This window comes from Dendrobates tinctorius, unplaced genomic scaffold (genome assembly GCF_039654945.1).
Source record: "Dendrobates tinctorius isolate UK_male_01 unplaced genomic scaffold, ASM3965494v1 ptg000039l, whole genome shotgun sequence".
NCBI lineage: Eukaryota > Metazoa > Chordata > Amphibia > Anura > Dendrobatidae > Dendrobates > Dendrobates tinctorius.
Genome location: NW_027361707.1, coordinates 16,567,815 through 16,594,806, shown reverse-complemented (window position 1 = coordinate 16,594,806; position 26,992 = coordinate 16,567,815). Strand labels below are relative to the sequence as shown.

Here is a 26,992-nt window from a genome sequence, read left to right as displayed (position 1 = left end):
CTGACGCTAGCGCTGCTACTGGCGGCTGCCCAATCACTCACACAGTCGTAATATCAGAGGGAAGGGGTTTCATAATAAGTCAGCCACCAGTCCAAGCATCCATCACCATACATACAGCAGCAGTATGAAAATACTAGCGCATGGCATAGCGGCCATGCGCACTTTTTATAGCGTACAGGACCTGCCAGAAATCTCCAGAGCCCTGAGCTAAGCCAATGGAATCAGGAGCAGGACCTGAGCACCTGACTCCTGAACTCCAATGGGAGCTCATTCCAGGAGCATGCTCAGAAGCTGGCTGAAAGGACTTAGCCTCTGGAGACAAATGTGAGGATCTGGATCTCTGCATAAGTATGGCAGGACACAGATTCCTAACATTACCCCCCCTCCTAAGGCCCCCTCCTCCCTGAGCCTTCCGGGCGACTGACCCGTGCCCTACGGTGGCACAGGGCTCAAACTCGTCCGAGGGCGAGCTTGGTGTCCAGGTAGGTGTTACAGTAACCCGTGACACCTGGAAAGCATCAGTGGAATCGAGGTCACCAGGTTTCAAGAGGGACACCTGGTAGATGGCAGGAGCGGGAATGACCGAGGCACGCCGCCGCGTGTCGGCAGATGTCGCCACAGTCTGCCTGGGACGGTTAGACTGAGCACAAAAGGTGCAAGCCTGAATAAATTTTTTTATGTCCCGAGCTCTATGGGGCCACCAATACGCACCAGCCAACAGTTTTGAGACCTGCATATAGCCCCGATGGTGGTGCGTGTTAGGCGCATGTGCCTAGGCGAGCACCTGAGCCCTGAGATGAGGAGGGACAAAGGTCTCAATAGCCGGTTCAGACTCCAACCTTTGTGGGGAGCCGGCTTCTGGAGAAACCGCACAGACATGGTGACAACCGCAGATGGATTCCTGGTCAGAGTCTGTATTAACGTTAGTGCGAGACACCTCCATGGGCTCAGGAGGTAGAACTTCTGGCTCGTCTAGCTCAAGGGGTACAAAAAATTTGGGAGCAGAAACAGATTTGCGCTTAGAGTGAGCTCGCTCCATACCGCGCTCCGAAAAACGGAGATCGATGCGTGAGGTGACTGAGATTAGCTCTTCCAAGCTAGTGGGAATCTCTCTAGTAGAGAGAGCATCCTTCACATGCTCCGCTAGACCTCGCCAAAAAACGGCGATTAGGGCCTTGTCGGACCATTCCAACTCGGACGCCAGTGTCCGAAAACGGACGGCATACTGGCTAACCGAGAGTGACCCCTGAGTAAGGGCGAGTAGCTGCAGGGACGTGTCATGCGTGACCCGAGGACCGAGAAAAACTTGCCTGATAGCAGTCAGCAAGTTAGCCGCGGACCGAATCTCGGGGTCACCACGCTCCCACAGAGGCGTAGCCCATTCCAGCGCCTTGCCCGACAGTAGGGAGATAACAAAAGCCACCTTAGCCCGCTCCGTAGGGTATTGCGCAGCCAGCAGCTCCAGGTGTATCGAGCACTGACTGATAAAACCCCTACAGGAGGCGCCATCCCCAGCATATTTATCGGGCAACGGGAGGCGGGTAACTGTCGGCGCAAGGGCGGACATGGACATACGCCCTACCGCGTCCGTAAGTGCCTGAACGGCAGCATCTGTAGCCTGCGCAGCTGCGAGAGACCTCTCAAGGGTAGCAAGACGAGCCTCGAGCTGACGCACAAGCTGTAACAGCTGCTGCTGATCTGCCATCTCTAGCCAGACCCTGGCGCTAGTATTATGTTACGGCGGCGGAACACGCTTAAAAAATATAAATAAACGCGTTCCCCGCCCGGGGTCCACCGTGCGGCAGGTGATATAACCGCTGCTAGAGAGGCAGAGCACTATGGCGGTAATGTGCACGGGGTTAACTGCACCCTAAGTGCACAGAAGTGAGCTCTGTTATGCTCACAGAGCTGCAGACAAAAGAATAAAGTGATACGCTAAGTCTGTTCGGGGACACAGACTAACAGCGAAACTGTCACGGTATAAATAGTCACAGAAGTAGCCTTAAGCAGCAGGACTACTCCCTCTAGACCTACCGTGAAATCAGACAGGAGGCGTCGCAACTGCAGACACGGAAAAACTGCAACTGCAGCGCGGTGTGAACGGAGCCACAGAGAAGACACCGCAATCTCGCTGGTGCGATGCAGGACGCTAGCTGCTGAGAACGTATAGCTGGAGTGCACTGACGCTAGCGCTGCTACTGGCGGCTGCCCAATCACTCACACAGTCGTAATATCAGAGGGAAGGGGTTTCATAATAAGTCAGCCACCAGTCCAAGCATCCTTCACCATACATACAGCAGCAGTATGAAAATACTAGCGCATGGCATAGCGGCCATGCGCACTTTTTATAGCGTACGGGACCTGCCAGAAATCTCCAGAGCCCTGAGCTAAGCCAATGGAATCAGGAGCAGGACCTGAGCACCTGACTCCTGAACTCCAATGGGAGCTCATTCCAGGAGCATGCTCAGAAGCTGGCTGAAAGGACTTAGCCTCTGGAGACAAATGTGAGGATCTGGATCTCTGCATAAGTATGGCAGGACACAGATTCCTAACAAGAAGTTCCTTTGTCAGCTCGCCCTGTTCCTCTATACTCTGGCTGCTCCTCCTCCTGTGACATCATTGCTGGACCAGGGCCTTCTTCTGAATGAAGTGGAGATCCCCAGCTGCATTGTCCTGACGTGTCTGGCTGTGACAGGCACGGATCGCTGTATACTCCTGCACCGCAGGCTTCCTCACCTCTGCCTGTGACATCGCCGTTGATTGCAGCCTGTCTGGAAGCTGTGGGGGACTGCAGTCGCCGCCTATGGTAGCGGCCATTTTATTGGTGGGTCTAGTGTCGCAGCTGCTGGGGGCGGCCATTTTCTTGGTGGGTTTGAACTCAATATTTGATGTTGCTTTATTTGCCGTTCTTGCATTGAAAAGTGTATACACATACTTCATCATACTGATTGGTATAGGGGATTGTTGCTCATTTAATATATAAATAACAAATATACTATATAATTAACATTAATTATTTAAAAGTAAATAATAAGTTTATAAAGTATAATTATAATATTTAATATATAAATTGGAGGGAGAGGGGAGAGAGGAAGCAGAAGAAACAATAATATTAGAAATAATAAATAAAACATAATAAAATACAAAAAAACAAAAAATAAATAAAACAATAAATAAATAAAAAATTTTAGTAAAAATTGACGTTGGGTAGCGGTGGTCCCTAGCCGGTCACCTCAAAATAACACAACCCTATACACTTCTGTGACATTATCTCCTGGGTTAATTTATTTAATATAAAGTTACTATTCTACTCTTTCTCAGTTCTTGGTTATATCACTTGGCAAAATGAGTCATTTCAACTCAAAATTACCTATGGCTAAAACTACAGGTGTCTCTAGAAGACAAAAGCAAAATAAAGAACCCAAGTCTTCTCGTGGTTCTCCCAGGGACACGGTTAATCTATTGAGTCCGCTTAAGTCCCGTTCTCCCATTGATAGAGACTGATCGCAGCTTTCTACCGACAGTGTGTCTCTCTCGTTGTCCACACATGGTGCTTGTTTGACAGCGCTAAGTGGAGATCTTCCTTCCTCAAATTCTCATACTGAGACAATGGATCCTTCTTCCTCTTCAAAGAGGAAGGGTCCCTCGGGTGGAGGGAGTACGCGGTCTTCCAGTGCCAATTCCTCGGGGGAGGATTGTAGTTCTTCTTCCCCCAACCCTACTCCAAAAAAATTCAGGCCGAAACCTGAGGAGTTGTCTGGGGCCTTCCCTGGTGCTACAACCCTTGAGGCATATATGAACACATTAGTTGAAAAACTTAGTGCCAGGAGGTGTATCGACATGGCTAACCAAACAAAGCTTTTTCAAGACACTCTTGAACACTTTACTGCTCGGTTGGATAACCATGAGTCTAGATTGGGGGAATTGGAAAAATCACAAACGGTATCTCTAAAACACCATTCGGAGTCCAAGTCTGAGATACACCAGTTGCGACTAAATTGGCGGATCTGGAGGACCGCTCCCGCCGCGACAATATTAAAATCAGGGGTATATCGGAAGATATTTCACCCGTCAAGCTTTCTGACTATGCTAAGGGAGTTTTTAGGAGCATGATTCCAAATCTTTCGGATACGGATCTTATCATTGATCATATCCATCATCTTCCTAAGCCTCCTTCCATCCCTAAAGACCTACCCAGGGATGTAATTATGAAAATTCATTTCTACCACATAAAAGAGAAAATTCAGAATTTGGTCAGAATTAAGGGAGGTTTCCCGGAACCATATCACCATCTAAAGTTGTTTTCTGATCTATCTAAAGCAACTATAGAAGGTCGGAAACACTTTCGATCACTGACCTCCATGTTGAGGGAGCGAGGCCTTCCTTATAAGTGGGGCTTTCCTCTATGCCTCTTTTTTAATTACATGCAACTTTTCTTTCACCTGAAGAGGGGTTCCAATTTCTGAAATCTCAGGGTGTCTTGTCCTCTGTTCCTACAGTTTCTTCTGCTGGTCCAGGACATGACACCTGAGCCTATTGTGATGTGTGTCTATGGGTTATCTGATATTATATGATTTAATATTGTGCTTAGCTTGTATATTTGTCTATTTGATATAGGTGTTAATGAGAGTTTCCTTAGCCTTGCGCTGCACGGACTTTTCCCCCGGCGCAAGTAGGAGAACCATTTTCTGTGGTTTCCCTCTTAGGGTTCTGACACTGTACAATTTTAAGTTTGTACTTATTTTTTGGTTATTTAGTTTTGTAGTGTTTTCTTTTTTTGACACTTTCCAGCTGGTGATTGTTTTTTAATGCCAATTTTTCTCTTTTTTTATGGTACTTACATTAGTTACTTATAACGTTAAGGGGCTTAATAGTCCAAATAGGCGTTTTTCCTTTCAGAGAGAAATTAATAAGTCTGCAACAAATTACTAAAAAAGTGAACCGCTAAAGGGAGGCATTCTTTTACTCTTAGATGATTTTAACTTGGTACCCGCTAATACGCTTGATGCCTCTTCTTCCAGTAGACTTAATTTCCCTTCTTTAAATAATTGGCTTTTCACTAATGAATTTTTTTATGTTTTTCGTTGTCTCAATTCCACCTCAAAGGAATATACATTTTTTTCTGACTCTCATTTATCTGCCTCTCGTATTGATCTCATTTTGTCAGACGTATTTTCTCTCCCTAGATTTTCCTCAGTTTCAATTGGAAATAAATCTATTTCAGATCATGCTCCTGTTATTGCCAAGTTGGCTGAGGGGCACTCTGTTAATAATCAGCAGTTCTGGAAGTGTAATGCTTCTATTTTTAAAAATCCTACTTACCATGAGGAAATATCTAAATCTCTCAATTTTTATTTTTCAGAAAATATATTTGATCTTTCCAAACCATTCCTCCAGTGGAATGCTCACAAGGCGGTTATACGAGGCACTCTTATTCGTATTTCCTCCCCTACAAAAAATTTTAACCGTCAAAAAATCAAAAATTTGCAGGCTTTGATTAAGGAGAAAGAGTTGGAATTTTCCTTATCTAAGAATCCTCCCTCTAGCTCCATATCTCTAGCTGATTTATCCCGTCTTTGAAATGAATTAAGGGCCACAATTTTTTCGTTCTATGATTCAGCAGTAAAGCTATCAAAATTTCATCATTACATGTCCCTTAATAAATCCACCCGTTTTATGTTTAATCGAATAAAGAAACTTAGAGTACGCAACCGCATTGACAAAATTACTTCTTCTAAGGGATTTTCCCTCACCCACCCACAAGACATTGCAAATGAATTTGCAAAATATTTCAATCAACTGTATAATTTGAGGTCTGATCCCTCTCTTCCCGCTCCAGATGCGGACTCTATTAATAATTTTTTATCTTCGGTTAACCTTCCAAATCTCAACTCTGTGGACGCAGATTTTTTATCTGCTCCTTTTACTGCTGAAGAGATTGGTGACACCATTAGTTAATTAAAGTCATATAAAGCCCCTGGTCCCGATGGTTATAGTAACAATTATTATAAGTCTTTCTGTGACATTCTTGTCTCCCATTTAACTAAACTTTTTAATGCCGCTGCGTCTGTTGGTTCCTTCCCTAGAGAAAATTTAGATGCTACAATCGTACTAATTCCCAAACCCAATACTAATCCTGATCAAATTCTTAATTATCGTCCCATTTCATTAATAAATACTGACCTCAAAATTTATTCTAAAGTTTTAGCTAATCGTCTTAATATTATACTGCCTAAATTAATTTCCACGGACCAAATTTATCAAACATCCGCAATCCATTGAAGGGACCAGACGGCTGATAAATATTATAAAGTTAATCAATTCCCAAAAACTTCCTTCTGCTCTAATTTCATTAGATGCAGAAAAAGCGTTTGATCGCTTGAATTGGACCTTTCTCCAACGCTCCCTACTAAAATTTGGATTTAATTTAGACTTTATCACCAAAATTATGGCCTTATATTCTGACCCTCAAGCAAAAATTTACATTAATAATCACTTTCCCTCCCCATTTCCAATTTCTAATGGTACCCGGCAGGGTTGTCCCCTCTCTCCATTACTTTTTGCCCTTGCAATAGAACCGCTAGCCCAATTAATCAGAGATCATTCCTCCATAGAGGTGTCATGATCCAGTGTTGGATCTGGCGGTATTAAATGCATTAAGTGAACTTTTTTTCCTTTGGTTCCAAAGTGTGTCATGATTGCCCCCGGTGGCCATTAGAATCATCACGTGGTGTCGTTCATTCTAAGTTGCCCGGTGGTGGGGAATGGTATCGCACTTTAGGTTAATGTTCACTTAATTATGGATCAGGTGTGACACCCTATAAAGGTGTGCTCAGGGTGTTCACTCACTGCCTGTGATATTGTGAGTTTGTTCTCACTTTGAGTTTGAGAGCCTGGAGGAAGGATGGAGCTGGTGAGGAGTCCTGCGCAGCTTAGCCAGGGGGGACGTGTTGCAGCTATGGTGTCTGGACAAAGGGCTCGCATGGCGTGGTGGAGTCGCAGTGATGGTGTCAGCGGGAAGTGTCTGCATGGGCTGGTGGAGTGGCTACTATTGAGAGTGGCACTCACCATGTGGGACTTGGTTGCTGAGCTGGACTCAAGCATGCTTGACTTCGTGGCAGAAGCTGAACACTTCCTTGGGACTCTGGTTCTAAGCAGCTGCAACTGGTGGTGGACTCTGCTCCAAGGCTGCACTAAGGTGAAGGATCCTGTTATGGTGATGGATCCGGGTGGAGGAGAAGACGCACGCAGGTGGTGGGCTCTGTTGCTGGGAGCGCACGCAGCAGAGCAAAGCTAAGTGGTGTTTCCCCTGTATTGTCTCTTTCCTCATGTGTGTTATTAGTGCAGTGGTGGGATTAGTTTCTGCACTGACCTATTCCCTAGTGAGGGTTTAGGGTCAGGGCGAGCTAGGGCGTTGAGGTACGCGTGCGGCGCCCGGTGCGAAACCGGCATAGGGAATGTAAGGAGTGCAGGGACACTGGCTTAGGGGAGCTTAGGAGGTCTCCATGTCCCCATTCCCTATCGCAGGGCCCACCATTGTTAAAGTTTCCCAGGTTCCCCCTTTATTATTTGATTATTGTATGTATAACGTGTAATACCTAAATTCGCCAGGTGGAGGCGGCGTATCCACCTGCACGTATTATTATTATTTAAATTCGCCCCACTGGAGGCGGTGTATCCAGGGTCACGTGTGCTATGGGTTCGCCTTGCGGCATCATCTGCGACCTGACACACGTGACCATGACAAGAGGGTGTTGGAACAGATCATCAAGAGTTTAAGATCAGTCTATATGCTGATGATTTCCTCCTGTCTCTCACTAATCCCTGCTCCTCTATTCCACATTTACAATCCCTTCTTCAAAAATTGTCCTCCCTTTCCTATTTTAAGATTAATGAGTCCAAATCCAAAATTTTCCAATTTAATCTCACCAATTCTCAAATCAGGAGTATAAAGGCTGTCTCTTCTTGGGGTTGGGAGGAGAGGGAAATTGTTTATTTAGGTCTGTGGTTTTCTAGAAACCTTGGATTTCTGATTTTCACTAACCTAGATTCCCTAATTGCCTCCATTTCTAAAGGCCTTAATTTTTACGCGGACAAAGAATTATCCTGGTGGAGAAAATGTCTAGTAGCCAAATCAATATTCCTTCCCAAAATGCTTTATGTTTTCAGATCCCTTCCCCTGCTTGTTTCCACTTCTTATTTAACTAGTCTACAGATACGCCTTAATTTATTTATTTTGGGAAATAAAAAGGCCTGTATTGCTTCGAATCAGTTATACAAACATAAGTTACGTGGAGGTATGGGACTGCCTAACATCTCAGCTTATTATTACTCTACTAGATTATGGCCCGATGCTATCGCATCAGGAGGATGCGATAGCATCACACCTCTTCCCATGTTAACCCTCAACACACACACTCCTCTCACCTTTCACCATCTCCACTCACTCTTTCACTCCATATACGACCCCTTCTCTCACTCCGTCTCTCATACTCCCGCCGGCGCCATCCTGGATCCAGACGTTGTCCACGCCGGCGACATGTTCTTGCGGCGACGCCATCTTGAGTATCGTGAAATCCCGCGATACTCAAGATGGCGTCGCCGGAAGAACATGTCGCCGGCGTGGACGACGTCGGGATCCAAAATGGCGTCAGCAAAATCTCGCGAGTTTTCGCCAACGCCATTTTGGATCCCGACGTTGTCCTCGCCGGCGACATGTTCTTGCGGCGACGCCATCTTGAGTATCGCGGGATTTTGCCGATCCAAAATAGCGTCGCCGCAGGAACATGTCACCGGCGTGGATGCCGTCGGTATCCAAAATGGCGTCGGCGAAATCTGGCGAGATTTCGCCGACGCCATTTTGGATCCCGACGTCCTCCACGCCGGCGACATGTTCTTGCAGCGACGCCATCTTGACTATCGCGGGATTTCGCCGATCCAAAATGGCGTCGCCGCAAGAACATGTCGCCGGCGTGGAGGACGTCTGGATCCAGGATGGCGCCGGCGGAAGAAGATGTCGGGGATCGTGGATCAGCGGCGATGACGGCGTGAGTATGAGAGATGGAATGAGAGAAAGGGTCATATGTGGAGTGAAAGAGTGAGTGGAGATGGTGAAAGGTGAGAGGAGTGTGTGTGTTAAGGGTTAACATGGAAAGAGGTGTGCGGTGACGTCACCGGTTACAACTGGACGGAAGTTGTTACAATCGGAAGCTGCTTAGGGCATTTATTATTATAGAATCTTATTAAGTAAAGTCTATGTTGGTGGTCAACTGGCCATATACCTTCATGGGCGGACTTGGAATTTTATTTTAATAAAAATTCCCCTCCTTGTTCTCTTATTTTGAATCTATTGACATCTAAGCATTTATCTCAGTCTAATCATCCAATTTTTATGGCTGCTATTGTGGCTTGGAGGAAGTTTTTTAAATTTAAGAGTGGTTTTTCTAGGATTCAACTCCTGTTGAGGCTTCCTCTCTCTTTTCTGGCGTCTGTTTACTCATTCGATTTGCATTCTACTTGGGTTGACTGGGGTATTTCTAAATTAAATGACATCTTTGATGGTCATAAATTTGTATTTTTTTCTCATCTTAAGAATAGGTTTGGGGTTCCCTCCTCTGCTTTTCTACACTTTACTATGTTGAAAGAATTTTTGACTCCACTGGTGACACGCTGCCCTCCGCTATCGGAGCCAGCGATCAATATTTTATGCAACTCAGGCCATAATATTTTTTGGTCCACTCGTTATATCTACCAGTGGTTCAACAACGATTCTGCATTTATAAAATCCCCATATATGAAAAAATGGGAATCGGTTTTGAATTTTTCTGTTACCCCAGATGTTTGGGAACTGACCATGTCTCTAAGGCTGGTTTCACACATGCGTTTTTTTGCACTGTTTTTTAACGCAAAAAAACACATGCGTTTTTTCCCCTATCTTTTACATGGGTGCGCATAGGTGCGCATACACATGCGTTTGTACGCGTTTGTATGCGCATGCTTCTTTTTGTAGTGTGCGCTCGGGCGCACAAAATGCATCCTATCGCATTTTTTGTGCGTCCGACTTGCCCCCAAAAAACGCATGTGCACGCAATGTGTTTTTTTTTACAGCAAAACGCCCATTATAGTCTATGGGTGCGCATAAGTGCGCATTGTAATGCGCAGGTATGCGCAAAAAAAACACATGCTTTTTAAAAAAAAAAAACACACCAAAACCCGCAAAAAAAAGCACACAAACGCATAATGCGTTTTTTTCATGCGTTTGTGTGCGCAAAAAACGCAAGTGTGAACATAGCTTAACCTCTTCTGCTACCATGTCTATGGCTCTCCATGAGTCCTACTTTAAAATCATATTGAGATGGTACTATTCGCCATCTCATCTAGCTTTTATCAACCCTTCCACCTCCCCTCTCTGTTGGAGGGATTGCGGGCAACATGGTAGCCTTTCCCATTTATTTTTGTTTTGTCCACGTCTTCGGCATTTTTGGGACAACATCTCCTCTCTTATTTGTCATATTTTAAATCAATCAGATTTTTCACTGACTCCTCAGTTCGCCCTGCTCTCGTTGGATGCAAATAGTTTGAATCCTTCTGTTAGGAAATTGGTTATTCATTTACTTTTGGTTTCTAAAAATGAAATTGCGTTTTATTGGAAATCCACTCGAGTGCCCTCTTCACTCGATATTATTGCAAAGCTGACTTTACATAAGTCATATGAGCAAAAATTGGCGTTGCTGAATGGCTGTCTTCCTTCCTTTATAAAGTAATGTTCTCGCTAGCTGGAAATGTTTCCATGAGTTCTTATTATTATTATTTATAGTCTGGTTGTGTTTTTTTATTTTTTCTTTCATGTGTCATGAATGCCTCTTGATATTGCATTTATGTATGCTCTGTTATAAAATGTTAATAAAATTGTTTGGAAAAGAAAGACCACAAAGCGTAATAAGGGACATTAAATTCAATCTTCCAAATTTTTGCCTGATCTCATCTCTATTACTGACATGCACAATAAAGTGAACATGTCAGTCATGCCACAATTGGGACATTTCTCTTTTGTTATTTCCCTCATGAAGAAATTAATATAAGCTTTTCAATACTATATATACAGTATATATATATATATCTATATAGATATATATATATACCATATTTTTCGCTTTATAAGACGCTCCGGATTATAAGACACACCACAAATTTTGAGAAAAATAGGAAAAAACTTTTTTTAACAAAATGGTGGTGCCTCTTACAATCCAGGTGTCTTATTGCTTACCGGGGGTGGTGGCTGCGGTGAAGCGGGGTCCCAGGGTCGCTGCTGGAGGAGGCAGGAGTGGGGTGATACTGCAGGCCGTAGGAAGGGATGAGAGTTTGCTCCGATGTGCAGCGCGCTGCCAGGGGGGCTCGTGCTGCTATCAGGGGGGCTCGTGCTGCTATCAGGGGGGCTTGTGCTGCTGCCAGGGGTCTGTGCTGCTACCATGGGGGCTCGTGCTGCTATCAGGGGGGCTTGTCCTGCAGCCAGGGGTCTGTACTGCGATCAGGGGGGCTTGTGCTGCTGCCAGGGGGGTCTGTGCAGCAGCCCGGGGCTCTGCCGACACTTACCGGGTGTCGGCCGCAGGGGAGTCCGGGCGTCTCCGGGTGTCCGCCGGCGCTGTGGGTGTCGCCGGGTCCCCAGCCGTGTCTCCACGTGCCCAGCGTTGTCTCCAGTTCCCATCCCGCCATATTGCCAGAGCCAGCCAATACAGAGGGAACCGAGAGGGAGCCCCGGGATGGGAACCGGAGACACCGCTGGGCACGTGGAGACACGGCTGGGCACCCGGCGACAGCCACAGCGCCGACGGACACCCGGAGATGCCCGGACACCTCTGCCGCCTACACCCGATAAGGTATATCCTCTTTGTAAGATGCACCCCCATTTTGCCCCCAAAATTGGGGGAAAAAAAGTGCGTCTTACAAAGCAGAAAATGCGGTATATATATATATATATATATATATATATATGAAAACACGACGTGAAGAAGGCGAGAGTTTCTTTTCCGCTGAGACGCGTAGTCTGTTCAGCATTATGTCTGCATCTTGTTACTGAACTCTGGATATATTTTAATTCATCTGCAATAAATTTTTGGATTTTTTTAAAATTACCTGAAGTTTCCGTTTGCTGGACGTTTGTGCTTTGATATAGATATATATATATATATTAGGGATTTGCTCTGGTAGGTGTCAGGACTCTAATGTCAGGACCCTGTCAGCGTCGGCAAACTGTCACGCAGAGCAGAGTGACTTACCGACACTATGGGCGAGTGCGGGGTCCAACACTGTAGTGATGGTTCAGCAGACAGGACCTGCGGCACTGAAAATAGTAAGGAGTACCAGGACCTACGATCGTGTGACTGCAGGGGGCGGGGCTTAGCGTCCTACAGCTGCAGATGATGTAATGTGCCTACAGGGAAACTGTTGTAGAGGAGTGGAAAACGCAGATCAGACAAGCGAGGGTCGTACACAGAGAGGGCTGTGCGGTACCAGAGGGACGAGCAGAGAATAGTCAAGTCACGGGCAGAGAGTCATACACAGAGAGGTAGCGCTGTACAAGAGGGACAGGCAGAACTTGTAACGGGGACAGAACCGGATCAAAACCAAACAAGCAACAAGTTATCAGGCACAAGGCACACGTACGCACGAGGTCAACTAACTCAGCGAGGGCAGGAGTATAATTGACACTGGACCTAGGTCAAGTGAGCATTAAATAGCCGCCCTTTGCCAGAGAGAGGCAGAAACAATTAACCCCTGTCTGACCAGGACGGGCCAAAGACAAACCCCATCCTGGATCATGATAGTACCCTCCTCTCAACGGGGGGGCCACTGGACCCCCCGGGTCTCTCAGGATACTTGGCATGAAAGGCCCGGACCAACCGATCTGCATGAACCGATCGAGCAGGAACCCACGACCGTAGCCTTTCCAATGTACAAGATATTGAAGGGCACGACGGACCAACCTAGAGAGTCAACAATTTGTTTCACCTCGTACTCAGACTGCCCGTCTACAAAAACCGGTGGCGGGGAAGACGATGATCCCTCCCCACAGGACCCCACAGGTGTCAAAAGGGCCCTATGGAAAACATTGCGGATCCGTAGAGATGGCAGGAGACGCAACCGAAAAGCCACCGGGTTAACCGCTTCGGTAATTTCATAGGGACCAATAAATTTAGGACCAAGCTTCGCAGAGGGGACCTTGAGCCTTATATTCTTGGTAGATAACCATACCTTATCCCCAACCTGGAACACCGGCCCCACGGACCGTTCTTTGTCTGCAAAAAGTTTATATTTATCCTGGGCCTTCGTAATGTTACTCTGGACCTCCCGCCATACCTCCCTCAACCTCTGGATAGTCTCATCCGCCCCAGGACACCCAGAGTCCAAGCGGGAAAACTCTCCAAAATGTGGATGAAACCCATAGTTGCAGAAAAAGGGAGATGTACCCGTAGACTGGTTAATGCGGTTGTTAAACGCAAACTCGGCCAAAGGTAATGCAGTTCACCAATCATCCTGTCAGGCTGAGGTCAAGCAACGCAGAATTTGCTCCAGAGACTGATTAGTACGCTCAGTCTGGCCTTTAGTCTCTGGATGGTAAGCGGATGAAAAGGACAGACCAATACTCAACCTCTTACAAAATGCCCTCCAAAATCTGGAAACAAATTGTACTCCCCTATCAGACACCACATTCAAGGGTACCCCATGCAACCGCACCACATGCTCAACAAACAATCTGGACAACGTTTCCGCATTAGGTAGAGCCGCCAAGGGTACAAAATGTGCCTGCTTACTAAACCTGTCCACCACAACCCAAACGACGGTATTACCCTTGGAGGGGGGAAGGTTGGTGATGAAATCCATGGACAAATGAGTCCATGGTCTCTCAGGAATTGGCAGTGGTACCAATTCCCCGGCCGGCCGGTTATGGGAGGTTTTCGCACGGGCACAAACATCACAAGCAAACACATATTCCCCAACATCAGAGGCTAAAGAAGACCACAAGAATATTCTAGTGATGGCTGTCCGGGTAGCCGAGATCCCTGGATGTCCACCCAGAACTGAGTCGTGGAACTCCCGGAGGACCTTGAGACGAAATTGAGCTGGTACAAAAGTTTATCCACCGGCTTAGCCGGAGGTGCAAGAGACTAGGCTTCTCGAATCTCCCATTCCAACATATTAGAAATACCTGCCACCACCACCCCGGGCTGAAGAATGGAGGATGGAGGTTCGGGGGGGAGACTGGATCTAGACTGCATGACAAGGCATCAGCTCTGACATTTTTGGATCCTGGCCGAAAAGTGATAGAGAAGTGGAATCGGGAAAAAAGTGACCATCTAGCCTGTCTAAGAGTCAACCTTTTAGCTGACTCAATGTAAGCTAGGTTCTTGTGGTCCATAATTACGGTTATAGGATGGACAGCCCCCTCCAAAAAATGCCTCCATTCTTCAAAGGCCAACTTCACGGCCAGAAGTTCTTGATTCCCAAAATCATAGTTTCTCTCCGCAGGGGAGAATTTCTTCGAGAAAAAGGCGCAGGGCCTCAAATTAGTCAAAGTGGCGGGTCCCTGGGACAATACCGCCCCCACCCCCACCTCTGAGGCGTCCACCTCGACAATAAATGGTTCAGACGGGTCCTGTTGAATAAGAACCGGAGCAGACATGAAACTTTTTTAAAAACTGAAACGCTGCTATCGCTGCGGCTGACCAATTCTTGATATCGGCCCCCTTTTGAGTCATGTCTGTGAGGGGTTTAACCACCTGTGAGAACCCCCTTATAAATTTGTGATAATAATTGGCGAATCCTAAGAAACGCTGAAGAGCCTTCAAATCACAAGGTTGAACCCAATCGACAATGGCCTGCACCTTATTAGGATTCATGCGATACCCCTCAGCAGACACAATGAATCACAGAAAAGACAGTTCCTGAACAAAAAATGAACATTTCTCTAGTTTAGCAAAGAGACAGTTCTTCCGAAGCATTTGGAGAACTGCCCGAATATGACCAATGTGAGCCTGTTTATCAGGTGAGTAGATCAGTATGTCATCCAAATACACAACCATAAAACGTCCAATAAAATCAGAGAACACGTGATTGATGAAATTTTGGAAGACCGCTGGAGCATTGGTCAGACCGAAAGGCATGACCAAATTTTCAATCAACCCTTCAGTAGTGAGAAAAATAGTTTTCCACTCATCTCCTTCCCAGACTCGGATCAGGTTATACGCTCCCCGTAGATCTAATTTCGAAAACCACCTAGCTACGGACAACTAGTTGTACAAATCAGGAATAAGTGGGAGGGGATACGTATTTCTCACAGTTATCTTATTTAACTCTCGAAAATCGAGGCATGGGCGCAAACCACCGTCTTTTTTCTTTACGAAAAAGCAGCCCGCCGCCACGGGAGAGACAGAAGGACGAATGTGTCCCTTAAGGAGACTCTCGGAAATGTATTCCTTCATGGCAGCCCGCTCGGGACCCGAAAGGTTACACAAGCGGGCCTTGGGCAATTTAGCACCTGGAACCAGGTCAATGGCACAATCAAATGGGTGGTGTGGTGGTAAAACTTCAGCCTCTTTTTCGGAGAAAACGCCAGTATAGTCTTTTAGGTACTCCGGAATACCTTCCAGACCAACAGAAGACACAGACACAGTAGCAAGACATTTTTCAGAACAATAGGGACCCCATTTAACAATGTCCCGAGATTCCCAATTAATCACAGGATTATGTAATTGTAACCAGGGGAGCTCCAACACCAGTCCCGCAGGCAGGTTGTCCATAACAAAGCATGAAATGCGTTCCTGGTGCAAGGAACTCACTTTAAGGAGAAACTCCTCTGTAAGAAATATGATGTCATTCTTAGCCAGTAGTGTTTTGTCAATGGCAATAGAAGAATCCAGGATATCTATAAACAGAAAGATAGTGAGGAAACACTTAGCTAGCCTAAATGAATTCAAGTCTCCAGGTCCAGATGAATTACACCCCAGAGTACTGAAGGAGATAGCAGAAGAAATTTTTGAACCCCTCTCTATAATCTTTGAAAATTCTTGGAGAACAGGAGAAGTGCCAGAAGACTGGAGAAGAGCAAATGTTGTTCCTATCTTCAAAAAGGGGAAGAAGGTGGACCCAGGTAACTATAGGCCGGTGAGTCTGACTTCTATACCAGGAAAGATCTTTGAACAAATTATTAAACAACATGTATGTCAATACCTGGATAAGAATGAAGTGATTAAACAGAGTCAGCATGGGTTTGTAACTAATAAGTCATGTCAGACTAACTTAATTTCCTTCTATGACGGTATCACTGATTGGGTGGATCAAGGAAATGCTGTAGATATAGTATATCTTGACTTCAGCAAAGCATTTGACAAAGTCTCTCATACAATCCTTATTGAAAAAATGATTAAGTATGGAATGGACAAGGCAACTGTTAGGTGGATTCATAACTGGCTTAGTGATCGGACCCAAAGAGTGGTCGTAAATGGCTGCACATCCAGTTGGAAGAATGTCTCAAGTGGGGTACCACAGGGCTCTGTCCTGGGCCCTGTATTGTTCAACATCTTTATCAACGATTTAGATGAAGGAATTGAGGGTAAACTGATTAAATTTGCTGATGACACAAAGCTAGGAGGGATAGCTAATACTAGAGAAGAGAGAGAGAGGATTCAAAAAGATTTAAATAAACTGGAGAAGTGGGCAGCAACTAACAGAATGGTTTTTAACAGGGAGAAATGCAAAGTACTACATCTGGGCAATAAAAATGGAAAAAGCATATATAGAATGGGAGGAATAGGGCTAAGTGACAGCACATGTGAAAAAGACTTGGTTATACTAATAGATCACAGACTGAATATGAGTCAACAGTGTGATGCAGCAGCAAAAAAGGCAAATGCAATTCTAGGATGTATTAACAGAAGCATACAGTCTAGATCACGTGAAGTCATTATTTCCCTCTACTCCTCTTTGGTCAGACCTCATCTGGAATATTGTGTCCAGTTTTGGGCACCACATTTTAAAAAAGACATCAACAAACTGGAGCAAGTTCAGAAAAGAGCGACCAGAATGGTGACCGGTCTGCAAACCCTGTCTTATGAGGAAAGGTTGCAGGATTTGGGAATGTTTAGTTTGCAAAAGAGAAGACTGAGAGGAGACTTAATAGCTGTCTACAAATATCTAAAGGGCTGTCACATTGTAGAAGGATCAACTTTATTCTCATTTGCACAAGGAAAGACTAGAAGCAATGGGATGAAACTGAATGGGAGGAGACACAGATTAGATATTAGAAAAAACTTTTTGACAGTTAGAGTGATCAATGAGTGGAACAGGCTGCCACGAGAAGTGGTGAGTTCTCCTTCAATGGAAGTCTTCAAACACAGGCTGGACAGACATCTGACTGGGATGATTTAGCGAATCCTGCTTTGAGCAGGGGGTTGGACCAGATGGCCCAGGAGGTCCCTTCCAACTCTACGATTCTATGATTCTAACATGGATAGGAGTCTCCAGCCTAACTGTCCCTAACTTACACCTGGACACCAAGTCAGAGTCAATAAAGTTCAATGACGATCCACAATCCACAAAGGCAGAAGTGGATGTGGAGACACTCCCACAACAAAGTTCCACTTGCAACAACATTTTTGAAAATGGAGAAAAAGGTACCTGAGAGCCTGGGTGACCTGTTATGAATGAGTCACCGAAGGAGGAAGAAACAAAAATACAAGCTAAGTCCAGAAAACCAGAGAGGTTGGTAGCTATCGGATTGCAGACCCCTGATCCTATCACAACAACTAACAGTAGCCGTGGGGGGTTCCTACGATGCCCTAGACCCCTCGATCACAGCCGGAGAACTAAATAGGCTTAAATAAAGAAAGGGGAAATCTAAACTGCCCCAGAGCAGACGCCAAAGCAATAGGCATCCCCCAACATATAATGACGGTGAAGCAAGATGAAAACACTAACACAGATAGAAAGATAGGTTGAGCAAACGATGGGGCCCAAGCTAACTAAAAAGGACAGGATAGAAAAGCTGCTGTCTGCAATCCGTAAAAAACCCTACCAAAAAATTCCCAACTGTCTGATAGGAAAAACAGGCCCTGAAGTCGCTAGGACTTCAAAATTACTATATCAGCAATCAGGTAAATTCTGAAGACAAAGCAAAGAGCCAAACTGATCAGAGACAAAAATGGAACTCAGCACACCCCCGACCGGGGAAGGCTGAACTCCAAAAAACAAAGTAAACAAAACAAAACTAATAAGTTCAATAGCAGAGCAAAAACTTATCTTTGGGAAGCAGGAATCAGACTGGTCTCCAAGAATCCAGCAGAGAAATCACCAGCGACTCAGAAGGGCGTCGGCTGCCTTATATCCAGTCAGAAGTTCCTGTTACCCAGTCATCATCTACCAGCTCAGGTGTTTGGTAATCAGCCTCACTACCTTCCTTCACCAGAAGAGGGAGTTCATCAGGCATCGACGGTGAAAGGGAAAATGAACTCACAACAGTGACCTCCACGAAAATCACCCGGGCTCAGTCGCTTGTTGGTCAGTGGACAGGAGGGGCAATTCTTTTTCCAATGTCCAGAATCGCCAAAGTGAAAACAGCATTTTCCCAAGCGCTGTTGTCTCCTTTCTTTCTCCTTGAGGTCAATGATTCCCATCTCCATGGTTTCCAATGTAGGACTGGCTCCCCTTCCTTGGGAGAATAACGGGGTCTCAATCTGCATCACTCCCCTCGCCCGTAACCTGCGATCCATTCGGACGGCCTGTGTTATAGCCTCCTCCAGGGAATCAGGCGGAGGGTGGAGAACCAAGGCATCTTTCAGATGTTCAGACAGGCCTCTACGGAACAAAGCCCGGAGGGCAGCATCATTACAGCAGACCTCAGCAGCCCAGCGTCTGACCTCTGAGCAAAACCACTCGGCTGAGTGCTTCCCCTGGCACACACTCATCACCATGTCCTCAGCCATACGCATCCGATCAGGCTCATCATAAATATGCCCCAGGGCCTCAAAAAACGCATCCACAGTCATACACTCAGGGGCAGTGGTCAGAAGGGAGAAAACCCAAGCCTGGGGGGCTCCCCTTAACAGAGACATAATGACCCCCACTCTCTGACTTTCATCCCCAGAACAGTGTGGTCTCAATGAAAAGAAAAGCTTACAGCCCTTCTTGAAAACGCTGAATTCCTTTTTATCTCCAGAAAAGGTATCCGGAAACTTAACCGGAGACTCAGGGGAAACTAATGTAACATCCCGAGCCCCTGATGATAAAACCCCCTGTACAGTGTCAGCGATCAGCTGCTGAGACTGAGCCAGGGCTAGTTGTTCCCCCAGGAGTTTCTGAGACATCTGAGTCAGGTGCTTTACCTGGTCAGAAAGAGCGTGCATTGGATCCATCACACACAAGAGAAGGGGAGCGGAGAGAAAAAAAAAAGGTAACGGTCAGTTATAATGTCAGGACTCTAATGTCAGGACCCTGTCAGTGTCGGCAAACTGCCACGCAGAGCAGGGTGACTTACCCACACTATGGGAGAGCGTGGGGTCCAACACTGTAGTGATGGTTCAAGCAGACAGGACCTGCGGCACTGAAAATAGTAAGGAGTCCCAGGACCTACGATCATGTGACTGCAGGGGGAGGAGCTTAGCGTCCTACAGCTACAGATGATGTAATGTACCTACTGCAGGGAAACTGTTGTAGAGGAGAGGAAAACGCAGGTCAGACTAGTGAGGGTCGTACACGGAGAGGGCTGTGTGGTACCAGAGGGACGAGCAGAGAATAGTCAAGTCACAGGCAGAGAATCATACACAGAGAGGTAGCGCAGTACAAGAGGGACAGGCAGAACGCATAACGGGGACAGAACCAGATCAAAACCAAACAAGCAACAAGTTACCAGGCACAAGGCACACGTACGCACGAGGTCAACTAACTCAGCCGAGGGCAGGAGTATAACTGACACCGGACCTAGGTCAAGTGAGCATTAAATAGCCGCCTTCTGCCAGAGAGAGGCAGAAACAATTAACCCCTGTCTGACCAGGATGGGCCAAAGACAAACCCCATCCTGGATCATGACAGTAGGTAATGGCAGGGCTGCAGTAACGAGGCAACACACAGGCTCATAGTCTAATTTCAGTGGTTTAATGTCACTTTGCAAACAGCAGGTTAACAAAAAATAAGGGAAAACATAAATGTACTCCAGCTTGGAGATCCACTGGCCCCAGACTCACCCCTTGCATGGGACAGGCTTATCTAAGCAGCTACCAGGTCCTGCGGCATCCACCAGGTGCCATTCCCAGGGTTGCTGAGAGTCTTGCTGCTATAGTCCTGCAGCATGGGGATCTTGTGTACAAGTTCAGGCTAAATCCAGCCAAGTTCCTGTAACATCTAGACACACACTCACCATGTGCCAAATACCAACCTCCATTACATAGCCCATAACCCCATCCCACCGGAGAGGGAGACATCATATGGACTGATCACGTGACCATGACATCATCGCAGGTCCTGTCTTTAGGGAAAAACCCGGCCAAACATTAATCTGCTGGGAGAAATGTATCTCCCATCCAGTAAAACACCCTTTACTGTACCACATTATATATATATATATATATCTAATATATATATATATATATATACTGTATATATATATATATATATATATCTAATATATAAAGCTCAAGGGTGTGTATGTATGTATGTATGTATGCATGTGTGTATGTGTGTATGTCCGGGATTGGCATCCGCACCGTCGCAGCTACAGCCACAAAATTTGGCACAGTCACACATCTGGACCCCGAGAGTGTCCTAGGCTATGTTGTGAGGCAAAATTTTAACCCCGCCCGTTCCAATTCACCAAACAATTTTGCCCCTATATACATAATGGGGAAAAAGTGTGTGTGTATCAAGCCCCGCCCCTCATTATGATGTCATAATGGTTGCCATGGCGATGCTGATGTCATCATAGGTTGCAAGCCCCGCCTCTCATTATGATGTCATAATGGTTGACTATGGCATGGAGGATGTGTGATGGGTAAATGGGCACTGGTCTATGGGATGGAGGATATGTATGATGGGTATATGGGCATGGGACTATGAGATGAAGGATGTGTGATTGGTATATGGGCGCTCGACTATGGGAAGGCGAATATGTATGATGGGTATATGGGCATGGGACTATGGGATGGAGGATGTGTGATGAGTATATGGGCATGGGACTATGGGATGGAGGATGTGTGATGGGTATATGGGCACTCGACTATGGGATGGAGGATATGTATGATGGGTATATGGGCACGGGCCTATGGGATCGTGGATATGTATGATGGGTATATGGGCATGGGACTATGGAATTATAATTTGCTATAACTAACCACAGTTAGTTACTATGCCCGGGCAGCCCCGGGCTCTTCAGCTAGTATATATATATCTTATATATAAATCTCAAGTGTGTGTATGTATGTATGTGTGTATGTATGTATGTGTGTATGTCTGGGATTGGCATTCGCACCGTCGCAGCTACAGCCACAAAATTTGGCACAGTCACACGTCTGGACCCCGAGAGTGTCTTAGGCTATGATTTGAGGTGAAATTTTAACCCCGCGCATTCCAATTCACCAATTTTGCCCCTATCTACATAATGGGGAAAAAGTGTGTGCGTATCAAGCCCCTCCCCTTATTATAATGTCACAATGGTTGCCATGGCGACGCTGATGTCATCATAGGTTGCAAGCCCCGCCGCTCATTATGATGTCATAATGGTTGACTATGGGATGGAGGATGTGTGATGGGTATATGGGCACTGGACTATGGGATGGAGGATATGTATGGCGGGTATATGGGCATGGGACTATGGGATGCAGGATGTGTGATGGGTATGGGCACTGGACTATGGGATGGAGGATATGTATGACGGGTATATGTGCACAGGACTATGGGATGGCGGATATGTATGATGGGTATATGGGCACGGGACTATGGGATGGAGAATATGTATGATGGGTATATGGGCATGGGACTATGAGATGAAGGATGTGTGATGGGTATATGGGCATTCGACTATGGGATGGAAAATATGTATGATGGATATATGGGCATGGGACTATGGGATGGAGGATGTGTGATGAGTATATGGGCATGGGACTATGGGATGGAGGATGTGTGATGGGTATATGGGCACTCGACTATGGGATCGTGGATATGTATGATGGGAATATGGGCACGGGCCTATGGGATCGTGGATATGTATGATGGGTATATGGGCACAGGACTATGGGATGGAGGATAACTATAATTTGCTATAACTAACCAGAGTTAGTTACTATGCCCGGGCAGCACCGGGCTCTTCAGCTAGTATATATATACTAACTGAAGAACCCGGCGTTGCCTGGGCATAGTAACATAGTAACATAGTTAGTAAGGCCGAAAAAAGACATTAGTCCATCCAGTTCAGCCTATAAAATTCTGTCAGAATAAATCCCCAGATCTATGCCCTTCTAAAGAACCTAACAATAACTGTAAGATACAATATTGTTGCTGGAGCGCCCTCACTCACCAGGGCCGTGGGGTACTCGGTACCGGGCCGGTTGATCTCCTCAACGGGGGGTTGTCACGGCAGCAGTGACCCAGTCCGTGGTCCTGGGGCTCCATTACAAAAGGGGTTGTTTCAGTGTGCTTATGGTGGTGAAAGTCTATAAGTGATTCGTGACGCCACCTGTGGTGTTCGGCAAGGAAGATGTTAAGCCGACACTGCAGACAGATCCTCTGGGACAGATGGTGTGGTGCAGCAATGATGTTATAGCCCTCCACAGGCAGGGCTGTAGTCCCAGGGCAGAGTAGGTGAGGTGACACTTAGATGGTGTAGTGTCGGGCGCAAGGGATGTAGCAGAGCTGGACGGGTTGGCGCAGGAATAAGTGGAGGACACCAGGGCATGTAGTTCCAAAGCTTTACTCACAGTCTGTTGCAGGTACAGGTGCCCGCATCTGTGCCGTGTCCTCCGGGTCAGGAGCTCAGCCAACCTCCAGGCAAGATGAAGTACTCCTTTCCAACACTCCGCCAACATATGTGCCTTTTCTGAACATCTCCCTCTTAGCGCCTTTGAGTGAAGTACTCACAGTATTGAGTTATACTGGAGTTCCTGCTGTCAGATGTTCCTAAGAATCCTACTTGTACGGCAGACAGCTGTAGCCTACTTCGGGGACTCCTTCTACCTAGTCCCGGCTCACTATCGTTGCTGTTGTACCCCCAAGTCTTGTGTGGGAATAAAGTGGTCACTACTTCTATTCCTCCGGTGTCTGCTGCAGGACCATTAGTATCCATACAACCTCGGGGACCGGACCCCGGCCTTGCGCTTAGAACTTGGGAAGGGTTCTCCTCTAACCCTGGTCCTTGTTCTCTTATTCTACTCATGTTCCGTACTAATCCTTTCCTTCTTATGGAGAGTCAGGCTTTCCTTCAATGTTCCTTTCTTATGCCAGCGGACCCAGATCACTGAGGTCGGCTGCAGCACTTCCTTCCTCCGTCCCACTCAGGGGATCTCCTTTCACAGACTCCTGTGACTAACTAACTAACTGACTGCCTAAAAACCTATCCTCTTCCCGCTCTTTTAGTGCAAACTCAGCTCCACCCACCTCCCAGCACGTTTCGTGTTCCAAGCAGGGAGCCACCAAGGGGTGCTATGCTACACTCCAAGCAGGGAGCCGCCGAAGGTGCTTTGCTACACTACTTAGTGGTGTGGGGTGCAGGTGTTAGAGTGTGGTCAGGTGTCTCCACCTTACCTGGATAGTGGGGTACCACACCTCAGGAGGAGGTGCAGTACCTCTGTGGTGACTGAACCCTCAGGGGCGCCACATTACGCTCCAGGAAGGCATCCAGGCCTCTCTTGAACCCTTTGACTGAGTTCGCCATCACCACCTCCTCAGGCAAGGAATTCCAGATTCTCACTACCCTAACAGTAAAGAATCCTCTTCTATGTTGGTGGAAAAACCTTTTCTCCTACAGACGCAGAGACCAACTGTGGTTAGTTATAACAAATTATAATGATTATATTGCACATAAAAACATTTCACATCATATATTCAACACTACAGATTTGCAACACAAATTAACTAAACGATTACCCAAGTATTGATAGTATTTATTTTCAACTCATTCAAGAGCCTTTTGATAAACAACATTTTTGGTTTTTCCTTTCGGTGCAAAGATGAACAGATTTTTGGCAGTTCCAACTCTTGAACAGATCACGTAAAGTTGACCATGAGAAAAGCTTGGAGATTGCAAATCGATCCCTACTACTTTCAAGGCCTGTCCCTGAGCATTGTTAATGGACATTGCAAATAGCAGTTGAACTGGAAACTGGAGGCGTTTAAAATCAAAAAACAAATCAGATGGAATGAGTGGAATTCTTGGAATGAAAATGTCCTCTCCTTTGGCACATCTTGTTTCTGAGCTGTGTATCTAACCTTATCCTGTGTGATAATGTCTGCTGAGCTGTGTACCTAATCCTCTCCTGTGTGATACTTTCTGCTGAGCTGTGTATCTAATCCTATTCTGTGTGTTACTGACTGCTCAGCTGTGTATCTAATCCTATCCTGTGTGATACTGAATTGCTGAGCAGTGTATCTAATCCTATCCTGTGTGATACTGTCTGCTGAGCTGTGTATCTAACCCTATCCTATGTGATACTGACTGCTGAGCCGTGTACCTAATCCTATCATGTGTGTTACTGACTTCTGGACCGTGTATCTAATACTATTCTGTGTGATACTGTGTGCTGAGCTGCGTATCTAATCCTATCCTGTGTGATACTGACTGCTGAGCTGTGTATCTAATCCTATCCTGTGTGATACTGAATTGCTGAGCAGTGTATCTAATCCTATCCTGTGTGATACTGTCTGCTGAGCTGTGTATCTAATACTATTCTGTGTGATACTGTGTGCTGAGCTGCGTATCTAATCCTATCCTGTGTGATACTGACTGCTGAGCTGTGTATCTAATCCTATCCTATGTGATACTGACTGCTGAACTGTGTACCTAATCCTATCATGTGTGTTACTGACTGCTGGGCCATGTATCTAATACTATTCTGTGTGATACTGTGTGCTGAGCTGCGTATCTAATCCTATCCTGTGTGATACTGACTGCTGAGCTGTGTATCTAATCCTATCCTGTGTGATACTGACTGCTGAGCTGCGTATCTAATCCTATCCTGTGTGATACTGACTGCTGAGCTGTGTATCTAATCCTATCCTGTGTGATACTGACTGCTAAGTTGTGTATCTAATCCTATCCTGTGTGATACTGACTGCTGAGCCGTGTATCTAATCCTATCCTGTGTGATACTGGGCTCCCCCTACAGTCTGTGTCAGAGGGTGGTCTGTGTTGGCACAGTAATACATTGTGTTATTTCCAGCTTTACAGAAGGACGATAACACCATAGAAATGATAAGAATAATAGGCCTCAGTTACCACAACTGTCTACAAAGAAAACTGTTGCTGATAGCAGCCAATCACAGCTCATTTTTCATCTTTTAAACAGCTCTGGGACAGCGTGGCGAGTTTTGAGTGGCGACTTTTGTGTTTGGACTTTTATGTGGCGAGGTTGGTGTATGTGTGGTGAAATGTGTGCTGAGGGTGGTATATGTGTTGAAGCACGTGGTAGTGTGTGGCGCATTTTGTGTGTGTGTGTTCAAATCCCCGCGTGTGGTGAGTATCCTATGACAGGGCCCCACCTTAGCAACTGTACGGTATATACTCTTTGGCGCCATCGCTCTCATTCTTTCAGTCCCCCTTGTTCATATCTGGCAGCTGTCAATTTGCCTCCAACACTTTTCCTTTCACTTTTTCCCCATTATGTAGATAGGAGCAAAATTGTTTGGTGAATTGAAACATGTGGGGTTAAAATTTCACCTCACAACATAGCCTATGACGCTCTCGGGGTCCAGACGTGTGACTGTGCAAAATTTTGTGGCTGTAGCTACAACGGTGCAGATGCCAATACATATACACTTTTCCTCCATTATGTAGATAGGAGCAAAATTGTTTGGTGAATTGGAACGCGTGGGGTTAAAATTTTACCTCACAACATAGCCTATGACGCTCTCGGGTCCAGACGTGTGACTGTGCCAAATTTTGTGGCTGTAGCTGCGACGGTGCGGATGCCAATCCCGGACATACACACACACACACATACACATTGAGCTTTATATATTAGATATATATACTGTATATGTATATATATATATATTCCAAAATGTTGATATTAAGAAAATAAATTTACTACAATTTCTCCTATGGCTAAAGTAGGGTTACGATTCCTTTAATGAGGACCAACAGCTTCTGAGAAAAACCTTCAGTGAAAATTCTCCTCAACTCCTGTGCAGAATCAGAACTGAATATTGCTATTTATTTGTCATGTAATAAGATGTTCCTGTGTATTATGCAGAACAAATAGAGGAGGACGATATAGCGCTTTCTAAAGGGTTAATCTACTAGAAGAGAAAATAAATAACTGCTTGTAACGGGTTAATGGGATTTCCACTACTTGGACAACCCCTTCTTAAATGGCATAGTCCCACATGTAAAATAAAAAATATATATACTCACCTACATTACAGCGATGACGGCGTTGTGTCTGCTGGTGCTTACTTGGCAGTTTGTCATGTGAGCTTTGAAGCCTGTCATTGCTCACTTATCTGCTTGGAAACTTCCTTAAGACCGTCCATCTGTGAGAACTGTGAAGGCTGCATCCCATTAGTGGCTGCTGATAGGATGTAGCCCTGATGTGACAAAGCAACATCACATGAGCACCAGTAGATACATCACTTGAATGGGACTAGTCCAGGAAAGGAAGTGATTGTATGTTATTTTCATTTTCCATGCATTTCACTTTTTAAATGCTACATCATTTAAAAAGGGGCTATCCAAGCAGTTTCCAACCCTTTTAATCTACAGTGTGCTAGAGAAGAATATAGCTGACTGTAAAGAGTT

General features: G+C 45.8%; 1 protein-coding gene across 1 annotated transcript in view; it reads right to left on the bottom strand.

The window, feature by feature from the left end:
* The window catches only part of STK32B (serine/threonine kinase 32B), a 363,907-nt gene that overhangs the window by 63,130 nt on the left and 273,785 nt on the right, over positions 1-26,992 (bottom strand). The gene's annotated exons all lie outside the window — the stretch shown is intronic.